At 38.7% G+C, this 27,275-nt stretch overlaps 1 long non-coding RNA gene across 1 annotated transcript in view; it reads right to left on the bottom strand.

Moving 5' to 3' along the window:
• LOC108317828 overlaps window positions 1-19,900 on the bottom strand; it is a 111,528-nt gene extending 91,628 nt beyond the window's left edge. The window contains exon 1 of the long non-coding RNA XR_005203443.1: window positions 18,385-19,900. This is a non-coding gene — a long non-coding RNA (uncharacterized LOC108317828). The remainder of the gene's footprint in view (window positions 1-18,384) is intronic.
• Between the last annotated feature and the right edge of the window lie 7,375 nt (window positions 19,901-27,275).

Below are 27,275 nucleotides of genomic sequence, written 5' to 3'. Positions count from 1 at the left end.
TTTTTTTTTTGAGATGGAGTCTCGCTCAGTTACCCAGGCAGGAGTGCTGTGGTGTGATCTCAGCTCACTGCAACCTCTCTGCATCCCAGGTTCAGGTGATTCTTCTGCCTTAGCCTTCCTAGTAGCTGGGACTATAGATGTGTGCCACTACACTGTGCTAATTTATTTTTATTTTTTTTAGTAGAGATGGGATCTCCCTGTGTTGGCCATGCTTTTCTTGAACTCCTGACCTCAAGTGACCACCCGCTTTGGGCTCCCAAAGTGCTGATATTACAGGTGTGAGCCACTGTGCTTGGCCTGTTGCTGTCTTTGAACATGAAGGAAGGGGGCTGTGATCCAAGGAATGCAGGTGGCCTTTAGAACTGGAAAAAACAAGGAGATCTTTCCTGCACTAATCCACAGAAGGAATGCAGACCTGCCAACACCTTAATTTTAGCCCAGTTTCAGATCCAGATAGGACTTCTGACCTACAGAACTAGAAGATAATACATCTGAACTGTTCTAAGCTGCTACTTTTTGGTAATTCGTTGAAGCAGCAGTAAGATACCATGGCTGTGGGCTGAAGAGATGACAAGGAACAAAATAATTAAACCCTAACTAGTCTCTCTAGTAATCTGTTGATTCATTTTCAGAACTAAATTTGGATAAAGATGAGGAAGAAGTCGTTCTCCTTCTCTTAACCCTTTTCTCCTCCCCTCCTTCCCCACTCTTTCCTCTCATCTTTCTCTTTCCCTCCCTCTTTCTTCCATTCGAAGCTGCTGTTCTATCTTACATGGTAAAGCATTTCTTTTCCACTGTCATTTTCATTACTTGGCCTCATCTGGGATTTGTCTAGTAGAAATTCCTTCCAGAATGTCAAATTGTTGATAAATATTTCTAATTTTCAGTGCTGAGACAACTTTGTAACTCACTGTAGCCTTTCACTGTTACTGCAATTGAAGGTTGAAAAGGGTGAATTGGTACCAGGACCATAACAGGAAGTCAGCACCACCAAGATAGCTTGCCTAAGTGCTTCTTGTTTTTATCCTCAGCGGGAGCCATCTCTCTGCATACTATTTTCCATTCCTAATTGCTCTATTTTCTTTTACCTTCCTCTTCATTTCTTTCTGAAGCTCACCTAGGCTATGTGCTTTTACAGCACCAAAAGCTCTGTGTTTAGCTGTGTAGCTATTTCTCTTATCACTTGTCTTTAATTGGAAATGCTTGAAACTGGCACTGATTACCTATTTCCCATTCAGGACCTTGAATACTTTGCTTATAGGTGACCCCCTTTCTTTTTAAAGGTTGCACACAGTGTCATTTTTCCAGGGGTTTCAGGTGTGTCCTTTTCTCCAAATCTAATGTGATTTTCCTGACTATAGGTTACACTCAGGTGATTTACTGAGCCTCATCTGTAATAATATGTCTTTGATTCTCTGAGCACCTTCTGTGTCCCTAAATGAAACTCACTTGGCAGGTAGTTAACGTTTCCTTCCTTTACCACGGTTCTATTTCATGCTTATGTCAATGAAACCAATTCCTAAACTGTCTGCTACTTTTACTGAAACCGTTCATATGTCACAATCTCTCCTTAACAAGTCATGGAATCTTTGATCCATAGGGTTGAGAAGGACCTTGAAGGTAACTCAATTATATGTAATGACATGAGAATAGCATGATATGAAATTAAGCAAATCATGATGTAAAGCTTCATATACAATATGGTATATGTGTGTTGTGTGTCCTGGAGGAGTATTACTACAACGTTAAATAGGGTTGTCTCTGGGTGGTAAACTTACTGATGCTTTTAATCTTCTTTCTTATGCTTTTCCACAATTTCCAAATTTTCTATAATAAGCAATACTAGCTTATAGAAAATAATGGAAAATCGCTTTCAAAATTCCAAAGGGAGGTTTTCCGCCTAGAATTCTCTTATGTAATTATATGTAATTATGATCCAATTATATATCAATAGCAGCCTACAATAAAGACATGTTTAGACATGAAACTGCTGAAAGAATTTAGCATCAGTGTGTTCTTTTTAGGGAACTCAGTGAAGATGATTTATTAAAAGACAAGGAAATAAGCTAATAAAATGCACAGGATGTAGGAAACAAAACACCCAAACCAAAAAAGCATTTGATAAAATTCCTAGGATAACAGACAGGCAACAATGATGGAAAGCTGTCATCTTAGGAAGGAACAGGAGCAGACAAGGATAACTAGTATTTTTCCTTTGGAAGAAATAATTAGGAAGAGACTACCTGTGATATGTCCCTAAATATGTTTCCATAGATAGTGTTATTCACACATTCATTCATTCAGCCCTATTTATTAAGCAAGTGCTATGTGTCTTTGCTATGTAAGTGCTGGAGACATAATAGTGAACGAAAAATATCCTCTTTTTGTGAAACATAAGAGGATAATGGCTATTATCGCCTTTAATTTTGCCCACAGCCCCATTTTATAAATGAGGTATTCTTCCCATGTTGTAAATGAGAAAGTCAAGTTCAGAGGGTTTACATAACTTGTCAATTAGCAAATGCCAGATCTGGAAGTCAAAGATGAACTAGAAGCTTATGCTTTCTTTGCTCTGCTCCAAGTGGTCTCTTCTGCAGGGAGAAAAACTATTTGCCAAGAAATCTGCTCTCTTAGAATTGTATACTTAGCAAAAATGGTGAGGAAAATAATTTTGAAAGCTTTCTTGGCTGGCCATTTTGTGGCTGATGTGTCTGGATAAATCTGCACCTGATCGTCTGTGACAAGACACTCCTGTACAGATGGGCGCTCAGCAGATGATGCTGCAGCGCAGCGCCTGAATTACTGCCACGCAGAGCAGAATGTCTGCTCAGCATAACCTCAAATTGAAAATAAACTTGTAAACCATTGTCAGTGATGTAGCTCAAAGACTTTAGTGCTGAAGTGTCTTTAAAGTTGTTTTTCATTACAGTGTGCCCTTTTTCAATGGGCAGAATTCATTTTCTCCTCTTTAAGTGTGCTTAGTGAGGGAAAAACAGATCTTGGAAGGAAGACAGATCTGATTTTCTGGAGCTGTGTGTGAAATGCATCCCGTTCTTCAAAGCTAGGGGTCATTGTTGTCCTTCCTCCCTGCCCTGGCACTTCATCCCACCCCCATCTCCTTCCCCAACAGCCTATCACTGCTCAGGCAAGCAGCTCCAAGGGGCTCAAGCTTGGTAGCCAGTCAAGAGACATTTGCAGGATGTGGACAGATGTCTGCCCAGTCCACAGCCTCCTGAAGTTACATTTGATATCAGCCCCTACACCAAGCTCAGGTTTGGTTAGCACAGTGGCTTCAGGCTTTGTGAAGAGAACCAAGACCACCTAGGTTCTAATCCTAGCTTCACCTCTGCCTAGACCTTAGACAAGTTACTCAGTGTCTCTGTCCCTTGGCTTTTCATAAAGTAGGAGAGATAATAACCCCTTCCCTTCTTTGTAGGATTTTAATGGGAACCCTGGTGTGAATGACTTGGGGTTTTAAGGAGTGATTTCCTCACCAATATTCTTTTTACCATGCTTTTCTATCCCCAATAAAATTTACCTCGAGATTTCAAATAAAAGATTCCCAAAGGCTGGCACAATTCATTTACTTGTTGACTTCGGATCTGAAAAGCAATCAGTTTTAATTTCCAATCTGTTCTCCCTGGTCACACACTGAATCCCCTTAGGAAATACAGTCAGCTCAGATGCCTCCTGTCTGGCAGGTTCCCTCTCCTTGCTGGTGCTAAACCCTTAGCTGCCATACTCTTCCTTGTAGGAAAGTGAGCATCTTTCCCTTTCTAGGGCTGCTTTATCCCCGCACCTCGCTGTTTTCTCATAATACCTACTGGAAAAATCTGTTTCAAGGATTCTGGCAAGCATTTAATCAGTAACTTTCTCAAAAGTTTACATATTAAGAGACTTGTAATGGTCAAGCCAGATTTCAAAGAAAATACTTCCGCCGTAACTCAGAAAATATTAGTATTCTGCATTAGCTATGGGCTGCTGTGGCTTCAGTCTTGAACACATAAGGTGGTTCATCCATTTGCTAAATCTTCTCTATGCAACTCTAGGCAAGCTGAAGTTCCCCGTGGTTGGCTAATCAGGAATTAAAAAGAGAAGACTGTGTCCAGCCTGGTCCAGACTGAAAACCAAAGCCATCAAAACCTGTGAAGGAAAAGAAAGCCGTCTCTTAAAGTCTGGGGCTCCTCCAGGATGTGTCCTAGACACCTCTCCTTTTATTCTTTTTCCATCTCCTCCCCTTTTGGCAGTTTCCATACTCCTGAGAACTGTACTTAAATCCATGGCTTTAGAAAACATCTCTAAATTTGTAGATATTTGGAAAAGAAACCTCTACATTCTCCTTCTTCCTCTCCAAGGCAGATGGATGCTCATCAGATGGCTGGCCCCCTTTCAAAGTAGGCCGAATCACTGCAGACTGAAACATCAGGTCACAAGAGTGCCTCTTCAATTTGTTTCTTCCTTTCTCCTGGCTTGAATATTAAAGACCAATACTCAATCACTCATGAGAAGAGGCTCTGCCACCTTGCTCTGTCTCTTCTTTCCACGCAGCTGGCTTGGTTGGCTGCTCAAGGGCCTGCTACTTCCAAGTAGACCTGGCTGCTACCACCATCTGGTTGTTGTTGTCAATTTTTCCTGGACTTCCTTCTTTCTTTTCCCTATGGTTGGTATAATTAGAGCAAGGGCCCGCTTGGCATGGGGCAGAGATTCAGCCTTCCATTTCTCTCTCTCTTTCTGTCCTGCAGTTTGATATTTAGATGTATTTTTTGGCTGCCCCTCCTCTCCCCCCCTCTGGATCCAATGAATATTTTTTAGTTGTATTTTGCATGAAACCAATTGAGATTTGTTAGCTTAGAAAGAGGGTTATAGTGGACCTCTGTTGTTTTCACCTCCTAGAACCCATTTACTCTTATGGAAATAGTTACCCAGTATATCTCTGGGAAACTACCCTCTTCTCCACCCTCAATTCATGTTCTTTGTATGTTCATGGAGCATGTGACTCCAGCCTGGGCAATCAAGCCATTACATTGGCCAGCCATAGCACTTGTTTCAGGGATCAGAAGCCAATGTGATTTTTTCGAGGGCTGTTAAGCAAGTGCTTTTTTCCACCAGGCTTCAGCTGGGGAGATGTGGTGTTAGAACTTCTGGCAGGCATTTTCCAATCACAAGAGGACAGCCTACCTGAGAATGAAGCCAGTATACAGGGATGTGTTAAGGTATGAATGGAAAGATACCTGGTCCTGTGCCATTGAGCTAAAGATAAAGTACCCCCGAAGCCAGGACCCTGTGAACTTTTTTTTTTTTTTTTTGAGACAGGGGCTCACTGTCACCCAGGCTAGAGTACAATGGCATGATCTCCATTCACTACACCTCTGCCTTCTGGGCTCAGGTGATTCTCCCACCTCAGCCTCCTGAGTAGCTGGGACTACAGGCATGCACCGTGACACCAGGCTAATTTTTACATCTTTTATAGAGATGCGGTTTGGCCATGTTGACCAGACTGGTCTCAAACTCCTGGGCTCAAGTGATCTGCCAATCTCAGCTTCCCAAATTGTGGAGATTACAGGCATGAGGCGCAGTGCCCGCCCCATTGTGAACTTTTCATTTATAATCTAATACATTCTCTGTTTTCTTCAGCCAGTTTAGAGATCATCTGTCACTTAAAATGGAAAAATACCAATTGAAGAAGGGGAGTCCAATTTCAAGCTCTCTAGTTTACTAGAGTTCTCATTATTCAGATTTGGGGCCCATCCCCCATTAATTTTTAAATGGTGCTTTGATTTCTTCAGCTATTTTTTACTGTGTTTTTATCTTCCCCAGGGTGACAGGGACAGGGTTTGAGTGTTCTTAAATTCCCTAGTGACAGTATCAAATTAACAAAATCAAAGTTTCATCCCAGTTTGAGAATTCTGTAATTTATGTTTTCAGACTATACTTTTAGCTCTTATATTGAGGTCTATGATCCATTTTGAGTGTGGTATGTGTTAAACATGTGCTCTGAATGAGACCCCCCTAAACAGGCTTCATGTGAACAACATGATTGTTTTTTCACCCAGTGTGGGCAGACTGACTCTGAAAAGAGAGTCAGTGGAGGGTGGTGGGATAGGAGTTGGTTTTATAGGTTTGGGGTAGGCAGTACAAAGGTACCTAAGTTACAATTCAGGGTGGCTTTTGCAAGCTGGGAGGGAGTCATAGGGTCTGGAGTCATGAGGGTGACCAACATTGGTTACAAAGTCCAGTTGCCTTATCAGTTGAGGAGGGATAAGGGATAATAGAAGAATGTCTCCAAGTCAATTAGGTGCCCCAGCGGTTGATCATTATTCTCCTTTTTGTGGTTTCCCAGTTACTTCAGACTTTCTGGTTCTGGGAACTCACCTGGAATGAACCTGCAGGTCACAGAGGTTACCATGGCGTAGTTCATGGTGCAGTCAGTCTGCCTAAAAGAACTTACAGTGTGAGGTAACAGTCTAAAATCTTTTTTCTTTTTTTTTTTTTTTTTTGTGGAGGAGGATGTCTAACTATTGCAGACCCTTTATTTTTTAGAAACCTATCCTTTCCCCATTAGATCACTTTGGCACCATTGTTGAACATCAATGCACCATAAATGTAAGAATTTATTCTAATTCAATATATGTGACAAACCCAATAAAACAGTGTTACAGTTATTTACTTATGCAATCTTATACTTTTAACATCATAAAGAAAACATATTTATATTAGGTTGACACAAAAGTTATTGTGGTTTTTGCCATTTTAGGTTGGCACAAAAGTAATTGTGGTTTACAAGTAATGGCAAAATTTGCAATTCCTTTTGTGCCAACCTAATATAAGGTGTTAGCAGTTTTCATTTCTTTCCATAGAAGCCCCTTAACATCTGGTGTTATTTCCTGTAATCCAGATAAGTATTTTTTGTAAGGCAGAACTGATAGCAATATGTCTCAGTTTTTGTTTATCCAGAAATGTCTTTACTTTCATTGTTGAAGACTAGTTTTGCTCAGTATAGATTAATTCACCAACAGTTAAGAATTTTGAATGCTGTAACATTGCCTTCTGGTTTCAGATAAGAAAGAAGTCAGACATTAATGAATGATGCTATTATTCCTGGTATGTGATGAGTTCATTTTCTCTTGCTTCTTTAAAGATTTTTTTCTATGTCTCAGTCTTTCAACTCTTTATGAGATGTTTAAATGTGGATCTCTTTGTATTTGTTCTATTTTTTAAAATTATTGGATCAGTGGATTGTTTTGATCAAATTAAAGAAGGGTTAGCTGTTATTTTTAAAAACAGGTTTCCTTGGCCGGGTGCAGTGGCTCATGCCTGTAATCCCAGCACTTTGGGAGGCCAAGGCGGGTAGATCACAAGGTCAGGAGTTTGAAACCAGCCTGACCAACATGGTGAAACCTCATCTCTACTAAAAATACAAAAATTAGCCAGGCATGGTGGCACATACATGTAATCCCAGCTACTCAGGAGGCTGAGGCAAAATTGCCTGAACCTGGGAGGCAGAGGTTGCAGTGAGCCAAGATCATGCCACTGCACTCCAGCCTGGGAGTCAGAGTGAGACTTCGTCTCCAAAAAACAAGACAAAAAACAGGTTTCCTTTCTCCTCCCTTTCTAAAACTCCCATTTCATGCATGCTAGTAGGCTTGTCCCACAGGTTTCTGAGGGACATTTTTCTTCAGTCTTTCTCTGTGTTCTTAGATTACATAATTTTGACGAACCTATTTTAGTGTTAACTGTTTCTTCTGCCATTTCAAATATGCTGTTAATTTTTAAAAAATTTTTAATTACAGAATTTTATATTTTTTATTGAGTTTTTTATTCAAGAACTATTGTAATCACATTTTCCTTTACTTCTTTAATTCATTGCCTATATATGCTTTGAAGCTTTCTGCTAAATCTAACACCTAACCCAACTCAGGGTCAATTTCTATTGATTGCTTTTCTCCTGACTGTAGGTAATACTTGGCTATTTCTGTTTATGTCTTATGCTTATTTTCCCTGAATACTGGACATGATAGTATTTTGTAGTTACCCTGGATTATGATGATTTTTTTTCCCTGCTGGTTGTTGATGGTAATATTTTGTCTGTTTGGATGATTTAGCCCTTTAGAGTCTTTCTTGTGATTTGTGGCTGCTGATGTCTCTGCTCAGTTATAGTTACTGTTATTTTCTCATCCAGGTTCCTTAGGGGTCACATCTGTATCTATATAGCTTAGTGGTCAGTTAATGATTTGTTAGAGATTGTACTCAAACCCCTTGAGCCTATAATTCTTTCTCCTTGGCTCATGGGTCTGCATGTGGACTTAGGGATTATTTTTAAGTTTCAGGCAGTTGTCCAGTCAGTCTCAATTTTTATTCCTTTCTAGATCCTCTCAGATCTACCCTGTAAGTGCACACATCTTTCTAGTCAACCAGAGACGTGTGGAGAGTTTACGTAGCTCCTCTGTGGCACTCTTGTTTCAAATAACTTCTTGTTAAAGTTCTGGACCATCTTCTGGTCACATGATTTTTTCCAACTGGAGCTGTAACTTTAGGCTGCCAGTGTTGCTGACTTGGCATTAGCAGAGCCACTGATTACCAGTGCTGTTAGTTTTTACTGATGGCACAGTGGGACGTGGGTTTTCATGTTCTACTCCAAATCAAGTCAACCTCCCTCCAGCAATGAGGCTCTCGCTTTTCATAGCCTGCCTCACCCTGGCAAAATTACTGCCCTGACTGAGCTGGAGGAAAGGGAGGAGGAAATGTGAGCCACCATAGTCAAGAAAGCCACAGACTCCTACTGTTCCTATATAGAGTTCTAGCAGCTTTTATGAATAAGCATTTCTCAATTTGTTGTTTGCCTTTAGTCAATTACGAGAGCTCTGAAACGGTTGTCTGAGAATTTTAGCCAGTATTATAGTTGTTTTGAGGGGGAATGTATTTGCCAAACTCTTTATTCTACCACAGACATTGGTTGGGGGTTTTGAAATGCTAAAATTATATCTACTTCATTAATATATTCATATCTTTAATTTCTCCTACCGTTTTGAATCAATAGGAAATTCCTTTCGGTCAAAACTATTCCTTTGTAATTATAGAAAGGCTTTAAAAGTTTGGTTTCTTCTGTAATCCACTCACCATATTAAATTGCAAGTTACCTATTTAATTATCTTTAACCACAACTAAGCTGTAAACTCCATTATGGTAGAGACTAGGTCTCTTTCGTTCATCAGCTATAGTTCCACATTCTGATAAGAGGTATTAGACTAATTTATAAATATTTGCAAAGGAAACCAGTAAATTTCTCCTGCCCCTGTGGATCTTCATCTCGTGTAGATGTGGCTGTGCTGAGTTAAGAGGGAGCGCATAGGATATGCAGGAGGCACTTAAACTAACATTTTCCCTCTAAGTAATTAGTTACCTTGGTTTTCTTTGTTTAGGAGAACACTCCTTTGCTCTCAAAAAGAGTGAACATTTAGCTCATTCACATTTTACTTGGTGAACCCTCAAGTTTTTCAAGGTACTTAGCATGTAGTTATAGTTTTAGGAAGGCAGTGTGACAGTGTGGGAAAACTAGGGCTGGGGATTTCAATCTTGCCTCTGTAAGTAACTAATTGAATGTCATCCTCTCTGGGTCCCTACTTTTTCATTTGTGAAATGAGAATGTTGGACTATTTTATTGGTTTTCAAACCTCGCTGAACAGGATAATAAACTATGAGCACTGTCCTCTTGTTAGAGTCCCCAGGGCTGAGTTGTGGTAATCTGTGTTTGTATAAGCTCCAATGTTGGTTTTTTTTGTAGTGAGTTTGCACTGGTAAATAGAAGGCATTTGCAAATCCTTGGATTAGATGATCTCAAAGACCCCTTTCAGTTCTAACCTTATTCTCTTCCATTCCTCTCAACAAAAGAGAAACTCTCTTTGGATTATGCACCCAGGGTTACTCCAAGCGTCTATGTGTGGAGTATGTCTTTGAAGATGTAGCTTATTCAGGGACATGAAAAGACAGCTTCTGGCTTGATCTTTGTGTAGTCACACAAAACTGAGGTTGTGTGTGTCCCCCAGGGTGAAGAACATAATGAGAAATGGGAAATGGATAAATAAAATTTACATAGTTTTTGGTTGACTGATAATTGATACAAGTAAGATACTGATAATTATCTAATAAATGAGACTGGCAGTGTATTTTTGATTTCTTTGCCCTTTCCAAACCTGCAAGTGAATGTCTGCTATTGTTTCTTGTTTTCCAAGCTTTAGAAAAACTACAAAGCTACCATGGAGTTACTTGCTCTCCCATTTACTCTTCCATTATATTCTTTTCATAGCTCTGTTACACAAATCATCATGTTATACCACGAGGGTTTACTTCTAGTGTTTTTGTTTCCTCTGTTCCCATATACTCAATTCCTCTCACGGAGGGACCCTACCTTATTAATCTTTGCATACCCAGATTATGAATATACTTCTGACACATAACAAATAACAATAAATATTTGTTGAATGAGAAAGCATTGATTTATCAGTCACTGTGTGAATGAGTGAATGAATCAATGAAATGGCAGCAATCATTTTCCAGAATAGTGGAATAAGGATTTCTGAAAATCTGCTCAGGCAGGTATAGGGATTCATGCCTCTAATCCCAGCACTTTGGGAGACCAAGGTGGAAGGATCACTTGAGACCAGGAGTTTGAGACCAGACTGGGCAGCATGGCATGACCTTGCCGTTACAAAAAAATTAATAACAATAAAAAAAGTTAGCAAGGCGTGGTTGCATATACCTGTAGTCCCAGCTCCCCAGGAGGCTGAGGCAGAAGGATTACCTGAGCCTGGGAATTTGAGGCTCCAGTAAGCCATGGTTGCCCACTGCACTCCAGACTGGGCAACATGGTGAGACCCTGTCTCGAAAAAAAAAAAGAAAAAAAGAAAAAAAGAAAATCTGCTTCTCCATAAAAGCAATGAAAACACTAGCAAAAACTGCCACATGTCAAAATTAACATTGTCAGTACTTTGTAAATTAACTAAAGGCTTGCAACAATCTGATGACTGTTTATTTAGGAAATATGGCTGAATCTTGATAGGAACAGTGAGCATTATGGGATTTTAATTTGCCTAAACCATCCCTCTCCTCCTAGCTCTGTAGTAGTCTTAAAAACCAGCATCCTCACAACTATGTTAGCTATGGAAACCAGCAGTCTAGAAATCACTGGAGGAGACATAAAGCTCCCCACATATTTAATCACCAAAGAATTCTCGCTATTTGACCTTTCTGGCTCCATTCTCAGGGCTTGCATTAGTTAGATCTGACACAATTCTCACTTTATGCAAATAGCCCCACCTACAGAGCATTTGTCAAAGATAATCAGCAGCAATTGCTTAACAACACAGCTGCCTGAGACAGGGTTACCTGTTGGGACTAACAAGAGTCTGACCAAAAATCTTCAAAGGAAAACCTTGAGAATGAAATGTCCATAGAGACTTTAAAAAGCTTCAACATATTCCTTGGAATCTAAAATGCCACATGCATGTAACAGGCTATACACATGCCCAGGTAGGCCTGATGATCACACCTAGACTAACTTTGAAGCCCTCAACAAGCAGGAGGTGAAGGCTAAGGCTGCACTGCAAATGGCCTGCCAGAGCATTAAAAGTGTGACCCAACATACACAAAGTTCCTTGCCAAAGCCTAGAAAATACATTGATTGATTTAAGATATTTAAGGGAAGCTCTGTCCAATCACTAGCTGGCCATTAACCTTGCTGATTAGAGACTTCAGTGGCCACACAAAACAACAAATACAGTAGTTTACAGAGTTAGTTCAGGAAAGCTACTAAGCAAACAAATATTAAGAACTACCACAAAAAAAAAAACAGTAATAATAACAAACCCTGGGGAGGCAGGGAAGGAAAAATCTGAAATCTTGATTTCTTGAGTTGGTACATTATGTTATTTAAACTATCCAGTTTCAACAAAAGGTTATGACACATACAAAGAAACCAGAAAGTATTGTTCATTTAAAGGAATAAAAATAGTCCACAAGTTCTGTAGGAACTGTCCACAAAGAAACCCATATACTGAATATACTAGGCAAAGACTTTAAATCAGCTGTTATATATTATAAATATATTCAAAGAACCAAAGGAAATTATGTATAAAGAAGTAAAGGAAAACATAAGAACAATGCCACACCAAATAGAGAATACCAATTAAAAAAGAAAAATTGTAAGAAAGAACCAAATGGTAATTATTTTCAATAGCACATGGAACATTTTACAGGATAGATCATGTACTTGGCTACAAAACAACAAATCACAATAAGTTTAAAATAAAATCATTCAAAGTATACTTACAAATCCCAGTGCATTTTAATTGGAAATCAGCAATGGAAAGAACACTGGGAAATCATCAAATATTTGAAAACTAAACAAAACACTTCTAAATAATATATAAGTCAAAGAAAAAAAATCAGGTATTAGAAAATATTTTGAACTGAATGAAAAGAAAATGAAACATAAAAATTTATGGGATGTGGCTAACAGAGTAATTTGAATGAAACAGTCCAAAGTTGTCTGTATTAGAAAAGAAAGAAGGTCTAAAATTAATAATGTAACCTTAACATAAGAAACTAGAAAAATAGCAAACAAAAACATGAAACAGAAAGTAAGCAGAAATGTGGAAATAATACAGACCAAAATGAAGATTAATAGAATAGGGAAATAAAATCAATAGAAAAAAATGAACAAAGCCAAAACTTGATCCTTCGTGAAGATCAACAAAACTAATAAATCTTGATCTAGACTGACCACAAAGAGAGAAGACATAAATTAGTCAATTAAGAATAAAAAGAAGGACGCGAAAAGACGTCAAAAGAGTCATATCAGCCTGGCACGGCGGCTCACGCCTGTAATCCCAACACTTTGGGAGGCTGAGGTGGGCGGATCACGAGGTCAAAAAAAAAAAAAAAAAAAAAAAAGAAGGACACATCACTACCCAAATTACAGACATTGAAAAGGTTTGTAGAGAATACTAAGAAAAATTTATACCAATGTGGTACATCCATACAATGGAATAATATTGGTCACAAAGGAGGTTTTTTTTTTTTTTTTTTTTTTTTTTACATGCTACAACATGTCTAAACCTTGAAACACTGTACTAAGAGAAAGCAGCCAGACATAGAAGGCCATATATTTCATGATTTCATTTATATGAAATGTCCAGAATAGGTGTATCCATAGAGACCAAAAATAGATTTGTGATTTAGAAGGAGGCTGAAAGGAGGGGAAAAGAGGCATTAACTGCCGCTGAATACGGGGCTTTTTTAGCGGGTGCTGAAATGTCCTGAAATTAGTTAATGCTGACTAGTGTACAATTTTGTGAGTACCCTAAAAGGCCTGAATTGAACATTGTAAAGGGGCCAACTTTGTTATATATGAATTATATATTGACAAAAAATTTCACACAACTATAATAGAAAATTATTGGGCAAAATAAAGGCCTCTCTCAACCCCTCCAAAAAAAAAAAAAAAACCCTCAATTGCTTTATATGTGCTTCACTTGAGTCCATTTTCGACACAGCCTTCCACATGGTGAAAACTCAAGTTATGTTGTTTATAATCACTATAGCTCAGTTCTCAGGAAACCACATCCATAAGAAAAGGGGGAGAATACTACATTAAGGGAACTCCCCATGGAACAAAAGAATCTGAACAATAGCCTTCAGCCCTAGACCTTCCCTCTGACAGAGCCTACCTAAATGAGAAGGAACCAGAAAACTAACTCTGGTAATATGACAAAACAACATTCTTTAACAACCCCCAAACCCCCAAATAACACTATCTCACCAGCAATGGACCCAAACCAAGAATAAATCCCTGATTTACCTGAAAAAGAATTCAGGATGTTAGTTATTGAGCAAATCAGGAAGGCACTCAAGAAAGGTGAAACCTAATGCAAGGAAATCCAAAAAATGATACAGAAGTAAAGGGAGAAATATTCAAGGAAACAGCATAAATAAAAAACAATCAAATCTTCAGGAAACAATGAACACACTTATAGAAATGCAAGATACTCTGGAAAGTCTCAGCAATAGAATTGAACAAGTAGAAGAAAGAAATTTAGAGAGCTTGAACACAAGGTCTTCAAATTAATCCAATCCAACAAAGACAAAGAAAAAAGAGTAAGAAAATAATCCTAGGCCTCCAAGAAGCCTAGAATTATGTTAAATGACCAAACCTAAGAATAATTGGTTTTCTGGAAGAAGATAAATCTAAAAGTTTGGAAAAAAATATTTGGGGGAACCATTGAGGAAAACTTCCCCAGCCTTGCTAGAGACCTAGACGTCCAAATACAGGAAGCACAAAGAACAACTGGGAAAGTCATCACAAAAAGATCATTGCCTAGACAGGGTGTAATAAGGTTATTTAAAGTTAAGATGAGGAAAGAATCTTAAGAGCTTTGAGACAAAAGCACCAGGTAACCTGTAAAGGAAAACCTATCAGGTTAACAGCAGATTTCTCAGCAGAAACCCTACAAGCTAGAAGGGATTCGGGCTCTATCTTTAGTCTCCTCAAAAAAACAATTATCAGCCAATAATTTTGTATCCAGTGAAACTAAGTTTCATATATGAAGGAAAGATACAGTTTTTTTCAGACAAACAAATGCTGAGAGAATTTGCTGCTACCAAGCTACCACTACAAGCTGTAAGGACCTCTAAAAACTGAAACAAATTTTGGAAACACATCAAAACAGAACCTCTCTAAAGCATGAATTTCACGGGACCTATAAAACAAAAATACAATTTAAAAAACAAAAACTAAGGTACACAGGCAGCAAATAGTATAGTGAATGAAATGGTACCTCATATCTCAGTACTAACATTGGAACATTGGATGCAAATGGCCTAATGTCTCCACTTAAAATATACAGAATTGCAGAATGAATAAGAATTCATCAACCATCTGGTGCTTTCAAAGAGTCACCTAACACATAAGGACTTGCACAAATGTAAGTAATGGGGTGGAAAAAAACATTTCATGCAAATGGAGCCAAAAGTGAGCAAGACAAACTATTCTTATATCAGACAAAACAAACATTAAAACAACAGCAGTTAAAAAGACAAAGAGGGACATTATGTAATGATAAAAGGCCTTGTCCAACAGGAAAATATCATAATCCTAAACATATATGCACCTAACACCGGAGCTCCCAAATTTATAAAACAATTACTAATAGACCTAAGAAATGAGATAGACAGCAACACAATAATAGTGAGGAACTTCATACTCCACTGACATCACTAGAGAGGTCATCAAGAAAGAAAGTCTACAAGGAAACAATGGATTTAAAATATATTCTGGAACAAATGAATTTAACAGATATATGCAGAACATTCCATCCAACAACCAGAGAATATACATTCTATTCAACAGCACATGGAACTTTCTCCAAGATAAACCATATAATAATAGACCACACAACAAGCTTTAATACATTTAAGAAAATTGAAAGTATATCAAGCACTCTCTCAGACCACAGTGTAATAAAACTGGAAATCGACTCCAAAAGAAGCCTTTAAAAACATGTAAATACATGGAAATTAAGTAACGTGCTCCTGAATGATCACTGGGTCAAAAATAAAATCAAGATGGAAATTAAAAATTATTCAAACAGAACAACAGTAGTGACACAACCTATCAAAACCTCTGTGACACAGCAAATGCAGTGCTAAGAGGAAAGTTCATAGACCAAAATGCCTACATCAAAAAGTCTGAAAGGTCACACCTCAAGGAACTAGGGAAACAAGAACAAGCCAAATCAAAACCCAGCAGAAGAAAGGAAATAACCAAAGTCAGAGCAGAACTGAATGAAACTGAAACAAAACAAAAAATACAAAAGATAAATAAAACAAAAAGCTGGCTCCTTGAAAAAATAAATGAAATTGATACACCTAAATTAGCAAGATTACCAGGAAAAGAGAGAAAATCCAAATAAGCTCAATAAGAAATAAAATGGGAGATATTACAACTGACACCACAGAAATACAAAAAAAATCATTCAAGGCTACTATGAGCACCTTTACATACATAAACTAGAAAACCTAGAAGATATGGATTAATTCCTGGAAAGGTAAACCCTTCTAGCCTGAATCAGGAAGAATTAGATACCCTGAACTGACCAATATCAAGCAGTGAGATTGGGTGGTAATTAAAAAATTACCAACAAAAAAAGTCCAAGACCAGACAGATTCACAGAAGAATTCTATAAGATGTTCAAAAAAGAACTGATATTTATATTATATATTATATGTATAAATATAAATATTATAATATATATTTGATGATATAAGTATATATAATCATAATATATTGTATTTATAATATATTAATATATAATACAATCTAATATATATAATATAAAATTATATAATATATAATATAAATATATATCATTTACTTATTAAGTTATTTATAAAATATAAATCATAATTTATAAAATATAAACTATATATTTTATAAAATATATTTACAAAACTACATATAATTTATAAAATATAAACTGTATATATAATTTACAAAATATAAACTTATATAATTTATAAAATATAATTATATTTATAAAACAAACTTATAAAATATAGACTATAATTTACAAAATGTAAACTATGTATAACTTACAAGTATAAATTATAAATTATACATAATGTAATATATAATATATATAATCTATAAATATATGTATAAAATTTATAAAATAGAAATAATAAAATTTATAAAAGATAAATTATATTTTATGTTTTATAAATTAAAAGTGGGGAAATATAAATAATATAATTTACAAAATATAAATTATATTTTATAAATTAAAACTGGGAAAGTCTCTCTGAGAAATGACACCTCCCTCAGGTTGTGGATGGTGAGGAAGAGTTATTGAAATCCATGGGGAGCAGAATGTGAGGGAGAAGACCATGCCAACAGAGCAGAGTAGGTCCTGAGCAAGGAGAGGGCTGGGCAAGTTCCCAGAAATAAAAGTGGGTCATGTGGTTGGAACATGAGGAGGGTGTGGTGGGACGAGATGAGGTCACAGATGTTGTCAGAGATCCCATGATGCAAGACCATATTAAGGATTTTATATTTGATTTTACATTGGAAAAAAAAAATCAATGAAATGTTTTAAGTAATGTTTTATTTTACAAAGGTCTCTGGCTGCTGTGTGGATGAGGGATCTGAGAAGGGAAAATGGGATTAGAGAGATGAGCAAGCAGGCTACTAACTAGTCAAAACCAATCATAACAAAATGAGAGGGGCCTTGTGATGAACTCCAGCTACGGGTAAGGTAGAAGCAGATTCAAGCTGGAGATGGGATGAGTGCTCAGAGCTCTAACTTAAACAACTGAGACTTCAGAGCCCAATTATCGAGATGGAAAAATGGGGGAAAAGTAGATTTTGGAAGAAAATAAGTAATATCCACAAAGTCCAAGGTTGCTAATCATTGCTTTGATCCATTCCAAGAGCTCATCAGCTTTTTAAACACAAAGGGAAGTAATTCAGTAAATTCTTCCCAGACACCAGTGGATTGACAATGTAATAACCTACCCTGGGCTAGCATCACTGACTCCATCTTAGCTGTAAACTCGAACCTGGCTTCCTCCTCCCTACCACAGCCCCTCTGAGTGCATAACTGTGTCATGCTGCTAGCTCAACTGGTAGAGCATGGGACACTTAATCCTAGGGTCGTGGGTTCCAGCTTCACGTTGGGAGCCAGTCTTTTTGCACCCTATTAACAGTTTAAACCCTGAAATAAAATTTTATCTTGTGTGTAAATATTTCAAATTAGACAGAAACCAGGGACTCCATCCTCCAGCTTCCCGGAGTGGCGACAGAGTCCAGGGAGGTGCCCTTGTCAGGGCTGAGCCCCTCTAGATCAGGCAGAAGGACAGGACCAGGGACCCTGGACACCCGGAGTCCAGAAGCATACAGCCAAAAGTCGACAGAACCAGGAACTCTAGACCCCTAGAATTTAAAGACAGAAAAACCAGAACCAGGACTCTTCCAGAATCCAAAACCCAGAACCAGGACCAGGGACTCTGGGGCACCCATAGTCCAGAGACCAGAACCAAGACTCTTCCAGAGTCCAAAACTAGAACCAGGACCAGGGACTCAGGCACCCATAGTCCAGAGACCAGAACCAGGACTCTTGCAGAGTCCAAAACCAGAACCAGGACCAGGGACTCAGGCACCCATAGTCCAGAGACCAGAACCAGGACTCTTCCAGAGTCCAAAACCAGAACCAGGACCAGGGACTCAGGCACCCAGAGTACAAGGTCACAGGAATCACCGTAGTCGAGTCCAGCGTCCCAGTAAGTGGATGATCCCTGTAACTTCCAGGAATAACCAGATCAGGCCTGACTTACCTTCTCCACGGAGCAGGACCAGGGACTCTGAAGAATAATTTGGTGGAGCGCGGGCCGGGAGTCGATCCATTCTCCTCCGGTAAGGGGTGGTTTATGTGGCCCTGGAATGAGCCCCGTCTACACCTGGTGGTGAATATCTCGCTGGAGCTTCCAAATGTTGTAACTGAGCGAGTTAGAAGGAACGCGCCACGCTCTGAAGTTCCAAATTAAGAGTCCTGTATTGATTTGCCAGCCACCGAGGGATGGCTAATGCTCAAAATTCTCTCGGCCCCGAGGAAGGGGCCTGATTAGCTTTTATACCTGGATTTAGGTAGGGGCGGGGAGTACCCAGCTGAAGCGGATTTTTACAGAAGCAGAAAAGCAAGTTACAAGAAGGGGCTGCGGGCACAGGTGGTTTCTATACAATTACCAAGAAGCGGGGTCGATCAGGCTCCTTCTACACAGTGATCAAAGGGAAACTTTTTTCTTACAATAGCAGTGGGGAGGTATGCCAAGCAGGATGCGGTTACAATGGTTACAAGTGTTAAGAACAGTACCTTCAATGCTTCTAAGTGCAGCATGACCCAGTTATGCACTCAGAGGGGCTGTGGTAGGAAGGGGGAAGCCAGGTTGGAGATTACTGCAAAGTTGGAGTCAGTGATGCTAGCCCAGGGTAGGTTATTACAACGTCAGGGGACATTTGTGACTTTGGCATTTTATCTGGTGAACTTTGTTTTTAGAGAGAGTAAGGGGCATCATCAAATGCACTGAGAAGCCCTACAACCCTGATAGTGTATGAGTGCCCACCCATGCAAGCTTTCTTGGAATTATAAAGAATTTCACAAATAAATAGCATTTGACTTGGGCCCTGAAGTTTGGATACACGGGGATGTGGGGTGAGGAGGTCATCCTAGACCACAAAACAACTACCTTGTATGGGGAGAAAGACTTTAAGCTCTTATTGAGCATTCACGTGGAGTTCAATAAAGCTAAGTGAGAGATGCCTCCGTTTTATTGGGGCAGTTGGTGAAAGGTCTAAAGTTTTCAACCATGTTCAGCTGCACACTCATGGCTGTGAGTGCAGATTGGACACAGAGGCTGACTCCAGATAGGTGACAGAGATAGAGCTGCTCGATTGAAGCTTTTCAACAAATTCTGTTGCTCATTGTGCAATATGCTTATCTCAATTTCACAGAAGTGCATTCCTATTTTAAACCAGTAAACCTGTATAGGGTTCTACATAATCTTCCATTTGTTTGAAGAAACAAAAACATCACCATGTAATGTAATTAAACCTATTGGTTCTTGGTTGGGGCTGGACCTCAAACACAATTTACTTTAATGAAAATGGGTTTAGTATTTGGAAACCCAAATATATAGGACTAAATATATGTTACTATTTTTCTTCTTTGGTTAACAGGCACTAATTTAACCCATATGCTAATCTATTAGGTTTATTCATAAAATAAAAAAGAAATGTTTATTCCAAGAACTACGTTATAAATAATTCTGGCTTGGTAAACTAGGGAGGATCACAAGTCCTCACAAGTCCCTGAATATCTTATCAGATGATGCTTTATTAGCATAAAGCATCATCTGATAAGATATTCAGGGATTGGAAATTCTAGGAAGCAATTTCTGATTTTGAACATTATAACAAAAAAGCTTCAGCTTTGAAAAGAATATTGGACAATCACCTCCAAATTTTTAATAATACTTGGTGCTAACACTGTGTCTGCTGCCTGCTCAACCTTCAAGGAATGTTTATGAAAGAGCAGTTGAATGAATGAATGAATATGCCTTCATAGATTTCCATCAACATTCTGCCATGTACCCAGGGGTAATAAAGCAAAATGACAAGTCTCTCAATTGAAATTGATTTTATAGTTTATCAGAAACCTAATGTGACTCTCATTATTTAAACTTTAATGCTAAGTTTAAAGCTAGACTTTAAAGTGAGATTGCTTTAGTTTGTAACTGCCTTCTAATGTTGTAGAGAGAAAGGTATCCAACAATCTTCTTCTTCACTTAAGTTAGGGATTTCACTTATTATTATGCCCTTGGAAATCCAAACAGGTATAACCTCTGCGATCTAATCAATAGGACATCTGCAAAACTTAATGCAAAAGACTGTACTGTTTCTGAAATGGGCATCAGAACCAACTGAGTATAACAATAAGGAAAAGGTAAGAAAAGCAAAACAAGCCACAGAAAACCAACCTGATGTATGAAAAAATGTGGGGAAAAGCATGAGTTGATATCTACCTCTGGGAAACACCTCCCCCTGCGTTTTTTTGTACCCTAACTGAAAAAGAATTTGATGGAAACTGGATTGAAATTTATGATAGGTAATTTTCAGAATGTTAAAAGCAAAGAAACACTGGTCAACATAATCTGAAAACAGGTGTGGCTCTTTCCCCATCTTCCATCTCCCTCTGAATCAGTCCCTCTGCTCTCTTACTTCCCTGGTCTTCCTGCTTCTTGCTCAGTCTCAATTCTCATTGTCTCTACTGCTGATTCTTCTCCTTTGTTACTCTGGAGTCATTTTCTCTTCCTTCCTTTTGTCCTGGAAATAAAAAGTGCATGCAAAGCTGTTGTAAAGTGTGTTTTGTGTTCTTGTTGAAAAGCACTTATTTGTGGTGATCTAGGTTATTTCTAGATTCCAAGGCAGAGGTACAGCCCTCCCTTTGGAGATCTTGTAGTCAACGCAATTCATGGTAATTAAAAGGTTTTCCGGCTGAGAGTGCTGCCTGAAAAATCAGGTTCACTGTGTTGTGCCATTTGATATTAAGTAAACCTGATGCCTGTTCTGAACCTGTTTATCTGACTCTTGCCTAGGTTTTGACCCTGTTGTCTCAGCTATTTGCACATTCTTTGAGCTGCATATCTGGACTCAGAATTATTTTTTTTCTGCTGACTTTTCAGATTTGTGTGTTACTTCAAGCACTGACTGCTCATTTGACCTTGGATATATTGCTGATTCTAACCTTTAAAACCAGAGAGGGTTTGGTCTTACTTGTTTCCAAATTGCAAATAAAACTTAAAGCAGTATGATGTAACGTAAAAAGAAAAAAGAAAAAAAAAAAAAAAAGACTGGACTCTAGTCAAAATACCTGGGTACAATAGTAGTTTTCCAGTTACTGATTTTTTACATTGAAAAAGTCTTGATTTTTCTAACTCCTGGGTATTTCAATTTCAAAATGGTGACAATAATAAATCCTGGATTCCTTGTTTTGGAGGGACCACCTAGTTTCTCATTACTCCCTCTGCCCTAAAAAAAAAAAAAAAGCTTCCTTTCTCCCATCCTAATAATGTTCCTCCCAAAAGGTCAAATTCTAAATTTTTTTTTCTTTGAGATGGACTTTTGCCCTGTCACCCAGGCTGGAGTACAGTGTCAGGGTCTTGGCTCACTGCAACCTCTGCCTCCTGGGTTCAAGTGATTATCCTGTCTCAGCCTCCCAAGTAGGTAGGATTACAGTTGTGCATCACCACTCCTGGCTAATTTTGTAATTTTAGTAGAGATGGGGTTTCACCATTTGGCCAGGCTGATCTCGAACTCTTGACCTCACGTGATCCACCCACATTGGCCCCCCAAAGTGTTGGGATTACAGGTGTAAGCCACTGTGCCTGGCTATAAATCTGATGGTCATATCATATGACAATAATTTGGCCTCATTTATGCATACATAGGGTTATTGTTTTTTGCAGATGACATACTTATGTGACTCTGCTGCTTTCCTTCTGTTCCTGCTGTCTCCATTGTATTGTACCAGGAGCCCTGTACCCTAGCTCTACATAATTCTGTTTCCTTTCCATGCTATATGGTATGCCCACCCTTTGCCTTGGTAAATGGTGGTTGGCGGGAAGAGAAAGCCATCAGGTCCCAACTTTGACCTGGGGCTACATCATAAGCTCCAACTTAGTTTTAACATATTGCGTTACTGGGTCCTGAATCAGCAAAATAATAGTGTGGTATTTTGCTTCCCGTTGTTTTTGTTTTTTTGGTGTATTGCTTCCTCTAGGACTTCACCCTTCTCCCGTAAGGTCTTAGAGAAAGCTATGTTTAAGAAATAAAAAGAGTGAGTTTCTAACCTAACATTATACTACAGACTCAAACCTCATTTTAATCCATAATTCCTTCCAGCAAGTTTTTGGGAATATTTCAAGAGGTAATATAGGCAAAAGTCTCCAGTATGGTAAACATCTCTGGTATAGACGCTTAGCGAATGCTAGTAACCCTAGGCCAAGTGCAGTGGCTCACGGCTATAATCCCAGCACTTTGGAAGGTTTAGGAGGGTGGATCACTAGAGCTGAGGAGTTTGAGACCAGCCTGGGCATTATGGTGAAACCCCGACTTTGTAAAAAAAAAATACAAAATAATTAGTTGGGTGTGGATTTTCTAGCCTGCAGTCCCAACTCAAGAGGCTGAGGTGGGAGAATCACCTGAGCCTGAGATGTCCAGATCATGTCACTGCACTCCAGCCTGGGTGTTAGAGACCCTGTGTCAAAACAAAACCAAAACCAAACAAACAAAAAACTAGTAACCCTGTCTAGAATCTAGCCTTGAATTCCAGAGCCCTGTTACTCAAAAGACAGTCTATGCACCAGTGGCATCAGCATTGCCTGGAAGCTCACAAGAAAGTCAGAACTGGGGGTTCCCAGGTAATTACTTGTCATATGCCAGTCTGAGAAGCATTGCTGTAGAGTCGACTTGGCCCTCATCCTGTCCTTTCTGCTCCAGCATCCTATTTTGCTTCCACACTTGTGCTGCCTATGGCTCCAACTCCTGCTAGGACGGAGGAGCATTTTGGTGTAAATGACACACTTTCTAAGTTAACTCAGTGGTGATAAAGTTTGAAGAGAAGCTTGTAGTTGTGAAATTATGTTTTTCTAAAGGAAATGTGGACTAGCATATGTTGAAGAAACCAACAGTAAGTCAGAAAGCACAAGCAGATACAGAAGGAGAGCTTATCTGAGTGTGGTTTACAACAGGTATGGAGTCACATCCTTGAGTGTAGACAAGGCCTGCCTTTTAAAGGAGCTAGCTAGTGAAGGATATCTCTCCAGACGATCCTTTGCTTCGAGAGGAAAAAAGGCATAATTGAACTTACAGATCGTTCTCTTTATAGAAATGTGTGAGCTCTTAAGGATAGAACCTCTCTTAAAGTTCCTAGTGAGCTGATCTAAATTTTGAGTGACTGAAGTTGTAGATTTTTTGACTGGCATCTTCTTCTTAATGTTAATTAGACTTGGATATTATTGAATCAATGGTGGTTTATTTTAAAATTCCTGAATCTTTCATCTGTATTTATGTATTGCTTAACTGTTTTCTTAAGATTCTGTTTTCTTGTTTTATTCCCTTCTTTTCGATTGTTTGCTTTGTTGGATGCTAAGGTGTCATAATGGGTTGTTTGAAGAAATTTTTCTATATATTAAACATTATAGATGATGACTACTAAATAACATGTAAATCTCAAGAAAAATAAAAATTTGGAAAGAGATCAGTAATTGCCAGAGGCCGAGGGAGGGGGCTGATGATAAAGGGTCATAAGAAAATTTGGGACAGTACTAGAATTCTTCTATTTCTTATTATGGTGGTCGTTATCTGAATGTACACATTTGTCAAAACTCATACACTTAAAAAGAGGGAATTTTAAAGTATATAAATTATAACTCAGTAAAAAGGGGGCAAAAGTTACAATCTGGAAAACAAATTAAAATAGCTACACTGAATTCTACAGGAACTGGGGCCTGGGGCAGTGTGGTGGTGGGGAGTGGTATGTGTCCTTATTTTTGAGAAGGAAAATGCTATGTTGATGATGAATATGGAGCCAGAGGGTCTGAATTCACCCTGTAAGTTAACGGAAGGCTCGGTTGCCTCAATTCCCTAATCCGCCAATTTGAGATAAGAGCAGCATCTACTTCATGAGGCTGTTAGAATTCAGCAACAACAAGGACAAAAGAGAAGAATGGGCACTGAAAATTTAAGGTTTTGCAATGGGAGAAATTCTCTGATGCTTTCTTCCCCCTCACCTCAGGCTTGTTGAGAGCATCTTCACCTCCTCTGAAAAATAGTCTTCATCACAAACCCCCACAAGTGTCTCCGCCAGCCTGCCGAATCAGGCAGCCACCGCTGAGTAAACGCTCTAGAATAAAGCTAGAAAGAGAATAAATCACCTCTTGTGCCATGCTTCCTCCAGGTGAGGCCGGAGGTCATTGCCAGAGGCATAACAAATAGTTGACATAATGTACTAAACTAATAGATTCTAGAAGGAAAACTAAATGGAAAATTTTTCTTGAGTGCTAGGCACCTCTGGCTGAAGAGACAGTGGAGCCAGCGTTATTATTGATGTGGTTGAATCAATAACTTTTTCACTTCACAAAAATGCCCATTTTAACCAGCGAGGAGGTAAGGAGATCTTATTGAGGGTGATTTTTCATGCTCACACGGATTATATTGTGGGGCACATCACTCACTCTTTTAAATATCCCCATTTCTATTTTACATTTTGTTCATTTTTGTTTTTTTCTCTTAAAAATGTATTCAATTCTCTCCCAGCAGTGTGAATTCATTTGGAAATCTACGACAATCAATTAAGTAAATGAGAAAATAGAATACTCATAATAATCAAGCTACATGAAACCCACCCTTTTAGGTCTAATATGCACACATCTTTAAGCAATATATTAATTAAAATGTGGGTAATTGTGACAGTTAGATTCGAGCCTTTATAATTTTTAAAAATCACTCAGAGAAAACAAGGAAATATTTCAAAAATATATGCAGCTGTTGGTTGTTAATGCAATTCATTATCATGACTACATTGTCGTTTTCCTGGCTGTATGGGAAGACAATTCCAATGCTGATATGATTTTTTCATCCATAAATGGAAACATTTTGTGTGTAGCACCTTTTTCAGATGTATTCCTGTTTCTCTAGGTCAAAGGTTGACAAACTTTTCCTATAGAGTGCAAGATAATAAATATTTTAAGCTTTGTGGGTCAAGAAGTAAACTTGAAAATATATGATCGTACTTACATAACAAAAGAAAAAATAAATGTCCAGTTTTTGTATTGATGGAATTCAAAATAAAATAATAACTGAGTACAATTTTGTGCATTGGCAATACACATCCACTAATGAGAGGAATGGCATTCTTCCTATGGGACTAACGTCCTGCTTAGTTGGAGCTTGTGTTAGCATCTGCTGTCATCAATCATTGCAGCTGTTCATGGGAACCACTCTTAGCTTGTGGACAGCAGACTGGATGGAGTTCACAGACTGTAGTTTCCCAGTCTCTGCTTTGGGTTAGTGTTCTCAGCTCCAGTGGGCATTGGAGTTAGCTAGAGGGCTCATTAAAATGGACTGCTGAGCCACACGCTGAAGTTTCTGGAGGAACTTGAGAATTTGCTTTTCTAGCAAGTTCCCGGATGAGTCTGGTGCTCCTGGTCTGGAAGCTATACTTATTTATTTTTGAGATGGAGTTTTGCTCTGTTGCACAGGCTGGAGTGCAGTGGCATGATCTTGGCTTACTGCAACCTCTGCCTCCCTGTTCAAGCTATTCTTCTGCCTCAGCCTCCCAGGTAGCTGGGATTACAGGTGTGCACCACCACACCCGGCTAATTTTTGTATATTTAGTAGAGATGGAGTTTCACCATGTTGGACAGGCTGGTTTTAAACTCCTAGTCTCAGGTGACCCACCACGTTGGCCTCTCACAGTGGGATTACAGGAGTGAGCCACCGTGCCTGGCCTGGAGACTATATTTTTAGATCACTGCTCTTGATGTTGGTCCTTTGAAAAAGTTACGTGGAATACAAAGCTGTATATTATGTTTTTATTGTTTACTCACATAGTTCCACTCACCTGATAAACTTTACCTTTTGGAACTCCACGGTATGTGGGGAGTAAACCAAAAGTTAAATTTCCATTAAAAAGTGAATATCTGGAATACCATGCAGCCATAAAAAGGAACATGATCATGTCCTTTGCAGGGACATAAATGAATTTGGAAGCCATTATCCTCAGCAAACTAATACAGGAACAAAAAACCAAACACCACATGTGCTCATAAGTGGGAGCTGAATGGTGAGGACACATGGGCATATGGTGGGGAACAACACACTGTGGGCTGTCAGAAGGGATTCAGGGGAGGGTGCATCAGGAAGAATAGCATTTGGATGCCGGGCTTAATACCTACGTGATGGGATGATCTGTGCAGCAAACTACCATGGCACACGTATTCCTGTGTAATAAACCTGCACATCCTGCACATGTATCCCCGAACTTAAAATAAGTTGAAGAAAACAAACAAACAAAAAAAGTGAATATCTGTTTAGCTAGATCAGGATTGATAACGAAAGTAACTTTTGTCTCCTAAATAGTTCTCAGTCTCTTGCTGACACAATCAGGCATCAGCAATCATCTACTTGGCTGCTGTGAGGAATGTCTGAATAGATCTTCTCTGATCCAATTAAACTTTTAAAGTAACATACAGTATTCCAAAGGATACATGCAGATGAAACATGAGAATGACATTTTTGCCTTAGATTTAACATGTCTTAAGTTGTCAAACACATTATTAATAGAATGCCCCCTGGGTTGGAATTTGTTGGCAAGTTTAAACCATAGATTTTAATACAGAGGCCAGTTAAAATGATTCCTTGAGGCCACCAAGGGGCAAGTGAATCCCCGTTTCCTAAATCCCAGAGTAGCCACTGGTCTACATACTAGATGGAATAGTCTCTGTGTTGACTCTTAAGTTGCACTGGGCTCTTTGGGATGAGCGCTGAATGGCATGAACTACTACCTACAATGAGATTGTGGAAAAGGTTGATGGTAAACGGCAGGGCATCAGCTTTTAACAATCACATCTCACCAAAGAGATTCTTTCCGAAAAGAAGCAAAGTGAAA

Source organism: Cebus imitator, unplaced genomic scaffold (assembly GCF_001604975.1).
Source record: "Cebus imitator isolate Cc_AM_T3 unplaced genomic scaffold, Cebus_imitator-1.0 Scaffold10, whole genome shotgun sequence".
NCBI classification, from domain to species: Eukaryota; Metazoa; Chordata; class Mammalia; order Primates; family Cebidae; genus Cebus; species Cebus imitator.
This window is presented reverse-complemented; position numbering and strand designations above follow the sequence as displayed.